Below are 9,510 nucleotides of genomic sequence, written 5' to 3'. Positions count from 1 at the left end.
ACCGTAAGCTGCTGTAAATTAGATAAGATAATAACATCCATGTGTGACTGGTGATGTAACACACACACACACATTGTAACACTCACTACACACTGTAACACACACACACATGATTTGGTTGGGTTACGGGTGTGTGTATTGTACCAAGTGTCGGGTCTCTCTCTCTCTCTCTCTCTCTCTCTCTCTCTCTCTCTCTCTCTCTCTCTCTCTCTCCTCTCTCTCTCTCTCTCTCTCTCTCTCTCTCTCTAGTCTCGTTCCTCCTTTTTCTCTCCCTCCACCCTCCCTTCTTCCTTCCTCCCCTCCTTCTCCCCTTCCCTCCCCTCTCCCCTTCCTCCCCTCTTCCTTCCTCCCTCCCCTTCCTCTCCCCTCTCCCCTTCCCTCTCCCCTCTCCCCTTCCCTCTCCCTCTCATTCCCTCTCTCCCTCCTTCACCCCCCCTCTCCCTTCCCCCTCTCTCCTTCACCCCCTCTCCCCTCCCCTCTCCCCTTCCCTCCCTCTTCCTTCCCTCCCCTCCTCCTTCCCTCCCCTCTCCCCTTCCTCCTCTCCCCTTCCCTCCCCTCTCCTTCCCTCCCCTCTCCCCCTCCCCTCTCCCCTCTCATTCCTCTCTCCTTCACCCCCCTCTCCCCTTCCCTCCCTCTCCCTTCCTCTCTCCCTTCCCCCCTCTCCCTTCCTCCCTGTTGCTTCCTCCCCTCTTCCCTTCCTCCCTCTCCCCTTCCTCCCCTCTCCCCTCCCCCTCTCCCTCTCCCATTCCCTCTCTCCTTCACCCCCCCCTCTCCTCTTCCTCCCCTCTCCTTCCCCTCCCCTCTCCCTTCCCCCCTCTCCTTCCCTCTCCCTTCCCTTCCCTCCCCTCCCCTTCCTCCCTCTCCCCTTCCCTCTCCCCTCTCCCATTCCCTCTCTCCCTCCACAATTTGCAGTTATCAGAATGCTATTGTACTATTCACCTCAACTACTGGTGATTGTGGTTGTTAGATGGTGGTGATTGTGGTTGTTCGATGGTGGTGATTGTTAGATGGTGGTGATTGTGGTTGTTAGATGGTGGTGATTGTGATGAGAGGGGTGAAAGGTGGTAATTAATGACGCTACATCTAGAATCACACACACACACACACACACACACACACACACACTACAGGGTTACAGGGACACAATTTATTCTCCTACCTATAGCCTTCCTTTGTCCATAATATTCTTTAAATAATTATTTATCCATTTAGGGTCATTGTTGTTTGATCTGAGTTTTCTGTATGGTATGTTCTGCCTTTGTGCATTAAGTAACTCATTATTTAAATTGTTGCGGAACTCGGCAACCTCAGATCTCGTTATCAGGTCTCCCGGTAAGGCGAGGTCGCCCTCTGTGGGTACATTGTGTGAGGTCATGTAATTCACCCCCAAGCATGATACCCCTTCTCTCAGCTGTCTCTTTAAACTATCAAAGCTTGCCCTTCTGAAATCTGAGACTTTAGTGGAATTTTCCTTACTGCTGCCCTGAAATTCTAACTGGAATCTAATTTCTTTGTGATCGCTGTTGGCAAGTTCGTTCCCTACCTCGACATTACTAATGAGGTTTTCTCTGTTTGACAACTAAATTGAGTATATTATTACCCCGGGAGGGTTCGGTTATATGTTGGCTTAGGAAACAGTCCTGGATTGTTTCAAGAAAATCCTCTGATTTTGAATTACCCTTAAGGTCAATCCAGTTTATTAGGCTAAAGTTAAAGTCGCCTACTATACAGACTTTGCTATGTGTGGAAGCCCTGCGCATTTCATCCCAAATAAGTCACTCATTAACTCTATCAAGATTAGGAGGTCTATATATTACTCCTGTGATTAATTGGCTCATTCTTGGTCATTATTGGCTCGATTTGCAGCAAAAATTTATCATGTGGATTTTCTTCTCACTTGTTTATCACACTTGCCAGACAGACAGACAAGATGACTGACAAGCAGGAAGAAAGGCAAAACAAACGGACAGGAAGACAGGCAGACAGAGAAACAGACAGAAAAAGTATGATTAATAAATATTTTTTTTATATATGAAAGCAATATAGATAATGTCCATTGAAAAGAAAACTCCAATTTTACTCCAAAGTTAAAGAAAAAAGAAAACAAAAGAGAGAAACTTGTCGGTGTTAAAGATATACAGCCAGTGTGTAGGAATTTAACTATATAATGGACAAGAGATAAGATAAGAGGTAAGGTTGTGTGAAGAAAAAACACATTAATGGTTTAGTGGTGATAAAGGCGGAGGTGGGGGGTGCTGCAGGGTAGGTGTGTGTGTGGTGGTGGTGGTGGTGGGTGGTGGTGGTGATGGTGGTGGTATGATGGTGGTGATGATGATGATGATGATGATGGTGATGGTGATGGTGGATGATGATGATAATTATGGTGATGATGATGATGATGATGATGGTGATTAGGTTATGTGAGAGAGTAAACCTTGGTAATATTGTGAGTTCCAACCGAGACACAAGATGGCGCCGATTGCACACTGAGACTTTACCATATTATGTTTAGTTCGTAAAAACTTTCCATGTCCTCTCTCTCTCTCTCTCTCTCTCTCTCTCTCTCTCTCTCCTTCTACCCTCCTACCCCTCCCCAGACCCCTCGAGACGCCGGAAGGATTTCATGGCGATTTAAGATCCCAAACACACCAATCCTGGCCACAGATCCTAGAGCGAGGGAGATCACCTGTAGGATACTGCTGCCGGGGAAGGGGTGTGGGTGAGAGGGGGGGGGGGGAAGAGTTTGTGAAGGCGAGAGAGGATGCAGGACCTCTATTCCAGGGAGAATTATACTCTCTCTCTCTCCCTTCGTCCTTCCTTCACTTTTCATCTCTCCCTTTCCTCCCTTCCTTTCTCTCTCCATTACTCTTTCTCTACCTCCATTTTTCCTCTCACCTTTTTCACTGTTATCCCTCTCTTTCTCTCCCACCCGTTTCTCCTTCCCTTCCTCTTCCTCTCCCACCACTCCTTGCCTCCCCTCTTCCTTCCCTCTTTCTCTCCCACCCTTCCTTTCTCTTCCTCTCACCCTTTCCCTCCCTCTTTTTCTACCACCCCCATTCCTTCCCACTTCCTCTCCCACCCCCATTCCTTCCCTCTTCCTTTCTCACCCCTCCTTCTCTCCCTTCTTTTCCATCTCACCCTTCCCCCTTCCCTCCCTCTCCCATCCTTCCCTCCTTCTCACCCTCCCTACCCCCTCTGCCAGGACGGGTGTATTGTGGTGCTGTACTTGGGTCTGTGATTTGCATTTTCATGTGTGTGTGTTGTTGACGGCGGCCGGGGGTGTGATGGACGTATGGCGTGTTGTTGTGTCTGTCCCAGGTCCCCTCGCCTCCCCTCCTCTCCCCTCACCTCTCATCCCCTCTCCGCGCCTTATCTCACCCCATCTCATCTCCCCTCACCTCCCTTCACCTCACCTCCCTTTCCATCCCCACACTTCACCTCACTTTAACTTACCTCCCCTCATCTCGCCTCACCTCATCTTTGGCCGGTGTTGGAGTGAGTAGCTTCTTGATAAGTTCAAGACAGCTATAGAACGTATTAGGTCAAAGGGAGGGATCCCTATCATATGTGGTGTCCTGCCTAGAAGGAGAGTTGGCAATGAATGGTTGTCAAGGGCAGTTGGTGTCAACGACCGTCTTGACAGATATTGCAAGTCAATATCAGTCCCATTCATTGACAACTGGTACAACTTCTACGGCAGAAGGGACCTTTATGCTAGGGATAGGGTGCACCTGTCTAGAGATGGGGTGGTAATCCTGGCTGGTTCTCTCGAGAGGGCAGTTCTAGAGATGTCGAAGTCTTTAAACTGCTAGGAGAACATAGGAGCACAGGGGTGGAGGAGACTGCAGTGGGAGTGGGTAAACAAAGTGAAAGGTTACAGGGAAATATTGCTAGGAATGATGACAAAACTAAATTAGACAGGGATTTAAAACCTAAACGCGACAAAGAGAGGACTTGGAACATGACTAACTTAAATGTCCACTACGCAAACAGTAGAAGTATGAGAAACAAAATGGATGAAATAAGGGCGTGGGTATGTACCGAAAAAAATCGATTTAATAGCATTCACCGAAACATGGATAAACCTAGACTCACGTGAGTTACCTGTCGAATACCAAATTGCAGGTTACAAATTATTCCATACCGTAGGCAGATTAGGAAAGGAGGCGGAGTAGCAATCTATGTCAGGGATAATCTGAAGTGTGAAATAAATAAGGAAATAAAAACTGAGCGGAATGCAGAAACATTTTGGATAGAATTAATCGATGGTAGGGAAAAATTAGTCACAGGAGTAATATATAGACCTAATCTTGATAGAGTTAATGAGCGACTTATTTGGGACGAAATGCACAAGGCTTCCATACATAGCAAAGTCTGTATAGTAGGCGACTTTAACTTTAGCCAAATAGATTGGATTGACCTAACGGGTAACTCAGAATCACAGGATTTCTTGAAATAATCCAGACCTGTTTCCTAAGCCAACATATAACCGAACCCTCCCAGGGTAATAATATACTCGATTTAGTTCTGTCGAACAGAGAAAACCTCATTAGTAATGTCGAGGTAGAGAACGAACTTGCTAACAGTGATCACAAAGAAATTAGTTTCCAGTTAAAATTTCAGGGCAGCCGTAAGGAAAATTCCACTAAAGTCCCAGATTTCAGAAGGGCAAACTTTGATAGTTTGAAGAGGCAGCTGAGAGAAGGGGTATATCTCTTGGGGGTGAATTACATGACCTCACACAATGTACCCACAGAGGGCGACCTCACCTTACCTGGAGACCTGACGGTTGAGGAGTGGTTGATAAACTGCAGGAGTGGTCAGAGAAATGGCAAATGAAATTCAATACCAGCAAGTGCAGCGTACTTAATATTGGAAGAACAAATACTGTCAATGTATACAGCCTTAACAACATCAACCTAGAAAGGTCGACTTGTGAAAGGGACTTGGTGGTATTTGTAAGCCCGGACCTACGGCCTAGAAAACAGTGCGTTAATGTTCTAAATAAGGCAAACAGAGTATTAGGTTTTATATCTAGAAGTGTAAGTAATAAGAGCGTAGAGGTCTTATTGCAATTATATCTTGCTCTAGTCAGGCTGCACCTCGATTATGCTGTTCAGTTCTGGTGCCCTTATAATAGAATGGATATCAATTCACTGGAGTCGGTGCAGCGAAGAATGACGAAAATGATTCCGGGACTAGACTTAGAAACCTTCCATATCAAGATAGGTTAAAGAAATTAAACTTGCATTGCCTAGAAAGACGAAGGGTGCGGGGAGATATGATAGAAGTATTTAAGTGGGTGAAAGGAATCAATAAAGGCGATATAGATAAAGTTCTTATAATATCCGAGCAGGATAGGACTCGTAGCAATGGATTTAAGTTGGATAAGTTTAGGTTTAGGAGGGAAATAGGAAGGAACTGGTTCACAAATAGGGTGGTGGACGAGTGGAACAAGCTTAGCAACTTTATATTAAGTGCTGGAACACTGGAAAGTTTTAAAAGGAGGCTAGATAGATTCATGGATGATAGAGAGTGGTAGTAACTCTCGACATGAGCTGCCATGCACAGGTCAACTGGCCTATTGCAGACTCCTTATTTTCTTATGTTCTTTTGTTCTTATGTTGACGAGTTCCACAACAATTTAAATAATGAGTTACTTAATGCACAAAGGCAGAACCTACCATGCAGAAAACTCAGATCAAACAACAATGACCCTAAATGGATAAATAATTATTTAAAGAACATTATTGGACAAAGGAAGGCTATAGGTAGGAGAATAAATCGTGGTGAAGTTTACCTCCGAGATTATTATAAGGTATTGGCCGGTAGGGTTAAGACCGAGATAAGAAAAGCAAAGAGGAATAATTAAATGAAGATAGCAAGGGAGGCAAAGTCAAACCCCAAGGGATTCTATCAAATATTTCAACCAAAACATGAGAAAAGATTGGACCAATACAGTCAGATACCGGCGAGGTAACTGATGACGACGGAGAAATGAGCAATAATCGGAATAAATACTTTTCAACAGTTTTCACCACCGAAAATTTAAACATGATACCCGAGGCACCGACTCTACAGAGATAGCGAAGAAAATAAATTAAGCGAGATAGTAGTGACTAGTAACGATGTTAGTAAACAAATAGACAAACGAAAGCCTAATAAGTCACCAGGTCCTCATGAGATATTTGCCAGAGTATTAAAGGAATGTAAGGAAGAGCTTAGTATGCCCTAAGCAAAGTTGTTTAACATGTCCTTAAAAACGGGTGTAGTACCAGAATCCTGGATGATAGCGAATGTAATACCGATTTTCAAGAAGGGGGATAGATCACTATCCTCTAACTACCGACCAATCAGTCTAACATCAATTGTAGGCAAATTACTGGAAGCAATCATTTCAAACTCTATTCGAAGTCACCTGGAGAAGCACAAGTTGATCAATGATTCCCAATATGGAGTTCCCCAAGGGTCAGTACTTGGACCATTATTATTTATTATATACATAAACGACATAGATATCGGCGTAGACAGCAACATAAGTAAATTTGCTGATGACACTAAAATAGGGCGTGTGATTAAATCTGACGATGACTCGCAAAAGTACAGGAAGATGTGAAAAGAAAATTCGAATGGTCTGAAAAATGGCAGATGAAATTCAATGTGGACAAATGTAAAGTACAGTATTGGAGATTTTAGCAGGGAAACCATATACCAGATGAACAACGACGTTATTGAGAAATCTGACTGCGAGAAAGATTTAGGAGTAATGATAAGTAGGAATCTTAAGCTAAGTAAACAAAGTGTATCTGCTCGAAACAAGGCTAATATAATAAAGTACTTGGGTTCATACAAAGGAGTGTTAGCTTCAAGACTAGCGAGGTCATCCTAAAACTATATCTTGCGCTTGTGAGACCTCACTTGGATTACGCAGTTCAATTCTGGTTACCGCATTACAGAATGGATATAGAATCCTTGGAAAGAATTCAGAGGAGAATGACAAGACTAATCCCGGGCATTAGGAACCTTGAGTACAGAGACAGGTTAAAGCATCTTTATTTGCACTCCCTCGAGAGATGTAGAGCGAGGGGCGAAATGATAGAGGTGTATAAATGGAAATCCGGGATAAACAAATGTGATATAACAAAGGTACTCAAACTATCCAACAAGGAGCGAACTTGTAACATTGGTTTTAAATGCGACAAATTTAGATTTAGGCGCGAGATAGGTAAACATTGGTTTGGAAATATAGTGGTGGACGAGTGGAACAAGTTACCAAACATCATCATTAACTGGAATTCGCTGGACAGCTTCAAACATAGGTTGGATGGATATATGAGTGATACGGATTGGGTGTAAATGGGACTGCCCAGTATGGGTCAATTGGCCCGCTGCTGTTTCCTCCATTCTTACGTTGTTATCTCGCGTCTCATATCCTCTCCGCTCACCTTACCTCCTCTCACCTCCCCTCCTCTCACCTCCCCTCTCTTTACATAAGAACATAAGAAAATAAGGAGTCTGCAATAGGCCGGTTGGCTTGCGCGCATGGCAGCTGCTGTCGAGAGTTACTACCACTCTCTATCATCCATGAATCTATCTAGCCTCCTTTTGAAACTTTCCAGAGTTCCCGCACTTACTACAAAGTTGCTAAGCTTGTTCCACTCGTCCACCACCCTATTTGTGAACCAGTTCCTTCCTATCTCCCTCCTAAACCTAAACTTATCCAACTTAAATCCGTTGCTCCGAGTCCTATCCTGCTCGGATATTATGAGAACTTTATCTATATCCCCTTTATTGATTCCTTTCATCCACTTAAATACTTCTATCATATCTCCCCGCACTCTTCGTCTTTCTAGGGAATGCAAGTTAAGTTTCTTTAACCTATCCTGATATGGAAGGTTTCTTAGTCCCGGAATCATTTTCGTCATTCTTCGCTGCACCGACTCAAGTGAATTGATATCCATTCTATAATAAGGGCACCAGAACTGAACCGCATAATCGAGGTGTGGCCTGACTAGAGCAAGATATAGTTGCAATAAGACCTCTGCGCTCTTATTACTTACACTTCTAGATATAAAACCCAATACTCTGTTTGCCTTATTTCGAACATTAACGCACTGTTTTCTAGGCCGTAGGACCGGGCTTACAAGTACTCCTAGGTCTCTCGCACAAGTCGACTTCTCTAAGTTGATGTTGTTAAGGCTGTATACATTGTCAGTATTTGTTCTTCCAATATTAAGTACGCTGCACTTGCTGGTGTTGAATTTCATTTGCCATTTTTCAGACCACCCCTGCCATTTACCGCCTCATCTGTCACCTCTTCTCACCTCACCTCATTTCTCCTTTCCTTTCACCCCCTCCCATCTATCCACACCCCTCACCCGCCCTCTGTGATTGGTGTATTGGATGGGAAGTCTTTGCTCCCCCCTTAAACCTCTCACTTCTAACCTAACCTAACCTGACCTAACATAACCCAACCTAACACAGAGCTTTAGTATGGAAATTCACGTTCTGGCCCGGGAAATATTTTAACCATATACTTTCTCCTTTAACAACAAAAATAACTTTACCTCAACAGCCAAGAGAACCCCCCCCCCTCCCCCAAAAAATACATTTTTCCTCCATTTTTTCCATCGCAAGAGACAATTTTCCCGCATGGCAGAAACTTATAAAACTGACGAGTGCAATTTGTCGAGCCGTGAAACACAAAAGATATTAAATCTTCTTATTTTATTACATTTACTGTATTTTTGTTATTTAATGTGTATGTTATTAAGTATTATATATAATCTTGTTTGTGTTAACCGAGTTATTTGTTATATGGTAAAATTTAGCGCGAAAATATGAAAAAAATAACGGGTTAGGTTTTGAATTGTGAGGCAGGAGACAGTTACGCCCAGCCGCTGCCTTCCCTGACACGATGACGGGGTTGACACGATATTAGATAGATAGATAGGCCTACAATATCAAGTGTGTGTGTGTATGTGTCACTCAGCTAGTTATTATACAACTCGGATCACCTGCAGACTAGTGTGATGATTAAACGCTTTAGCCTAAACTACTCTAACCCCACCCAACCTCAGGTAACGTCAGGGTGGTTAGTCTTCAGGTGACCCCACATTTCGTACAATGGGGTCATCGAACACAGGTTAAAGGTCAATCTTGCTTAATAATGACCTCTTAAACCCCTTCGTCCCCTTCCTTCTCATTGTGTTTACCTCTTCAGTAAACTTGACCAGCCAGGTGTGATGTCATCGATCAGATAACGCCCCTGAACGAGTGTTTTGGTCGTCGGGTGGCAGCCCTGGAACGAGCATAATGACCTCTATTCCCCCTTGAGCGAGCGTAATCGCCCTTCTCCCAATTCCAGCACCAGAGATGAGAGAGGTTGGCCAACAGGGCAGCTGTGGCTGCTGTTGTCTCCCACATAATGATTGGATTTATAATTAATATATATATCTCATTATACGGATAAGCCTTTATTAATGAGAGGGTCCTCATATTATTACCACT

The sequence above is a fragment of the Homarus americanus genome, unplaced genomic scaffold, assembly GCF_018991925.1.
Source record: "Homarus americanus isolate GMGI-L3 unplaced genomic scaffold, GMGI_Hamer_2.0 scaffold7626, whole genome shotgun sequence".
Taxonomy (NCBI): domain Eukaryota; kingdom Metazoa; phylum Arthropoda; class Malacostraca; order Decapoda; family Nephropidae; genus Homarus; species Homarus americanus.
Note: the sequence above shows the minus strand (reverse complement) of the source record.